Source organism: Trachymyrmex septentrionalis, unplaced genomic scaffold, assembly GCF_001594115.1.
Source record: "Trachymyrmex septentrionalis isolate Tsep2-gDNA-1 unplaced genomic scaffold, Tsep1.0 scaffold60, whole genome shotgun sequence".
NCBI lineage: Eukaryota > Metazoa > Arthropoda > Insecta > Hymenoptera > Formicidae > Trachymyrmex > Trachymyrmex septentrionalis.
The window spans coordinates 3,591,126-3,595,025 of record NW_017305779.1 but is presented as its reverse complement, the minus strand read 5'-3'; the positions used below and the strand labels follow the sequence as shown (position 1 = coordinate 3,595,025).

The window sequence follows — 3,900 nt, the reverse complement described above, 5'->3', positions numbered from 1 at the left end:
AAAAAAAAAAAAAAAGAGGGAGTTAGGAGGTGGGATGCCTCGGGACGTTACGGGGAGAGAGGAATACGAGCCATCGAAAACGGACTATTGGTCCAGTGGCATAATTCGTGCGCTTTTTCTCACGGTTATATACATGTGTGCGCAGCAAATCGAAATTCTATCTCTCGATGTTGCGTAGGAGGGAGCAGAAAGTGGTGGATCGGTAGAGAGTGCATGCGAACATCGTATTCGATGGCGATACCCGGCCTCGTATATATACGTGTACATAAACGGGCCATATGCGTATGCGTGCGTGCAGGTCGTATATGTACGTGTTGCTGCTGCAACTGAAACCAAATTCGACTGCAGAGAGGCTAAAGGGCTTTTTTTTATACATTGCAAACCAACCGTATGCATGACGCGAAATAAACGACAGTGTGTGCGCTGCATTTTCTTTCCTTCCGTATAATCCGGAAGTGCAAGTATGCCAAGTCTATCGTCCCGCTGTAAAAGGATCGACGAATTTATACCAATCGCTCTCACATTTTTGTGTTGGGATTTTCTTTGTTACGCGGTGTTTACACGCGTTTAGCGTTATTAATCATTAATTAATAAAGAAGACAGTCATTATTTTATAGCAGTATACATATTTTGTAAAAAATACGCATATCTATATCAGATTATCATATGATATTTTATGATTATGAAAAAAATCGTGCAATTGATACCAAAATAAGTTAAAATAGTAAATTAGAGATCAAATACAATTTTTCTTCTAAACGATCTTTTCAGTGAGATACATGCGAGCGGGATTCAAGAAGTGTGAAAAATGTACGTATATATATCTTACCGAGGCCGAGGTGAATACCAGGGTGCATAATTATCGGTCTACCTCGCAACGATGATTTTTACGTAGGTTACGTAGGGCGCAGACATCCTACGATGTCGTATTTCCGACTCGGACATTTTTCTATACGATATCGCCACACGATATTTCATTTTTAATCGTCGACAGTACGACGTCGAATCGGGTCAATCGGCTTTTCTTTCTAGCGGCATTTCACTCCGTCGTGACGTTCAATTTCCTTCGTGTAGTCGTTATCGCTGTATTCAAAAGACGAGCATGTACGATGTACGTGTACCACCGTGGCGACATGCATGGAAAGCTTTATGCGTGTATGCGGATACGATATTGACACGTCGGTCATCTGGTGAAAAAACCTCCAGTCAAAAGTAAAGATCTTCCGTGCACGCGGCTAGTTTACATTTAATATTTATTATATATTGAGTTTTATAATTTCGTGCATAATTGTGAATTACATATATGTCTAGGGCTGCCTCTTTTCCTCGGACACTGTCCTCTTTTTTAGGATGTCCAGGGATGTCCGGACGGATTTTCCAAAGGGTCCAGGATAATTATGAGCGTTCCGGAGTTTTAGAGAATTTTTTAAATTTTTTACTTTAACTCCTCTTCTGTGTTATTCTGTATTAGTCCTAATTTGCAGTAAGTGTAGTAATCCTTAAGCTGCAAGAAACTGACCAAACACAATTGAATGTGAGGAGAATAACCGACTCTATATATGATTAGTCAATTTCTTACATTAAATTAGTACCTACCACTAATTAACAATTAGATGTAAAATAATTATTCGTTTAATGCTCTGATCAATTTTACTTACCTACATGCATTTTTATATGCGTCAGGAATTTTCAGCGAAATGCCCGGAGTTTTTAGCCTGTAAGTTCTAGTTTTAAAAATTTTGACATAGCAACCCTACATATATATGTCGCAATAAAAAAAAACGACAATCAAGGTATTTCGCATTTACGACCAACGTACAAAACTATTCTCGAATTATTTAATCAAAATAAATATTCAGAAATGATATTTAATCGAAATTAATGTTCAGGTAACCCAATTCGTCATATCTGTTTAATTAATTTGCCACATAGTTGAATCATATATTAATATATATGAATGTCACTGCTAGAATGTTTCGAATTTTTTTCTGCTTTATTCTTATACAAAAATCACAAAAGCGGTTTACAAATATTTAATTAAATTACAGTTAGTGTTTTAAAAAATAACAAAGTTCGTTTCACGATGTCACGCTGATAATATATAATAAAATCATTAACTGATTTTAACATTTTCTGTATAACGAAAGTTATATTACCCCGAAACAATAATAATAAATTTTTAAAAAATTGTAAAAAATTTTAATCGGAGGAATACATTTTCACATCTTGAATCCCGTTCGCATGTATCTCACTGAAAAGATCATAAGAAAAATTGTATCTGATTTACTATTTTAATTTATTTTGGTATCACTGGTACCAGAATATTCTAGAGCAACTAGAGTATCGAACTTTAGAACAACAATCAGATTAAATATGTATTTAAATCAGTTGTATACAAATAGAATGGTATAATTCGGATTAAGAGCAGCAGGTACTTCAGTCTCTCGTACTTGGTGGAAAATAAGAGAGCCTCGAATGCGCTCTAAGAGAGGATCTTTCTATCTATAATATCAAAAATGACGACTCGTTCGTAACCGTGCCGGGGTGTAGAGTGCGAGTGACAGTGTTCCCTATAAATTTGCAAGAGGAGACTTTCGTATTCGCCTCGTAGCTTATCTCACGACGCGAGATGCCGACGAGCCGTGCTTCGTGCTCCGTGTTCCGTGTTCGTACGCCTTATCTCGATCGCAAGATTCGACTAGAAGGGTTTGTACATACGGATGACGTGTGGGTGGCTCATATCGAACTATGCAAAGTTACGCCGTCACGTCGAGAAGAGAAGTAGACGAGGAGCTGGAGGAGAGAAAGAGCGGGGGTGGAAGCAACGTGCGAGTATCGGTTCGGTTTCCGATGCTTGTCGCGAAGAAAAGTCTACGAGACTCGAAATAACGATAAATCTCCGCGGTAGACTGCGGCATTCGAAGCTAATTCGCTTCGAATCGATAAACAAGAAATTGAACGTGACATGAATGGCGGATTACATGCCATACGAATGTACGCTTTTTGCCCTTTAATACGATAATACGAAGATATGAGATATCTGTCTTTACACTTTTGAGCAGCACTTTCAATGGAATTGAATCAATTTTTTATACATAGTATTTTACTTAGATTTGTACTGATTCGATATAATTCCTTTGAGAGGGATTTTGATTTTGCGATCTTACTATTTCTTTTAAAGAATACTTTTAAAATATTCATCTCTACTGTAGATTTTAATCTATTCTTAAACGATTCTTTAACTATTTTTTCAACGATAATATAATTGCAAAATCGTCTAATGAGAATTTAATGTGTTTGGGACAAAGGAGAAGAGCCGTATTGTCGTTTTCTCACTTATAATCCAAACATAGCCGTACTTAAGCGATATTAAAGTCCTTCCGCTTGATAAAAGTCAAGCCAGTTCGAGTGGTGGACGTAGCAAACGGCAATTTCACGTGAGTATACGAAAAAAAAGCTTTTATCTTTCGATAAAACAACGCTTTTACTCCTGGCTCTCATCTTGTCTCGTCCTGTAAAGAGATCGCACGCAGAAGACCAGCATCAAAAAGTTATGAGATAGAAAGACCAAGTAATCTTCCCGACTGTTTTATTTTTGTATTAAAAGCCCTTCGATTAATTTTCCCTTCAATGCCGTCAATCTGTCCCGCGAAAACCGAAGAGAACCTATGAAACTTCAACTTAAACTATGATCTCTGTTATTATTACTATCTTTTTTTTCCTTTTAAAACGACTGACAACCGTTATATCACAATTACGATGCCACCTCGTCAATGAGTAGAGACTCATTATTCGTATTACATAACGATGCTACCTTCACTTTCTCGTTATCATACACTTCCGTCGAGAAGAAGACATCATTCTATTTTGCACATATATACAAGTATTTTTTTCTTTCTC

At 36.9% G+C, this 3,900-nt stretch overlaps 1 long non-coding RNA gene across 1 annotated transcript; it reads right to left on the bottom strand.

Annotated features, from left to right (window-relative positions):
- Positions 1 to 790: 790 nt before the first annotated feature.
- LOC108752438 lies at positions 791 to 1,736 on the bottom strand. Its single transcript, XR_001939558.1, has 3 exons — positions 1,659 to 1,736; positions 1,300 to 1,514; positions 791 to 1,187 (listed from the first exon to the last, which is right to left on the bottom strand). It is a non-coding gene; the product is annotated as an uncharacterized LOC108752438 (long non-coding RNA).
- Between the last annotated feature and the right edge of the window lie 2,164 nt (positions 1,737 to 3,900).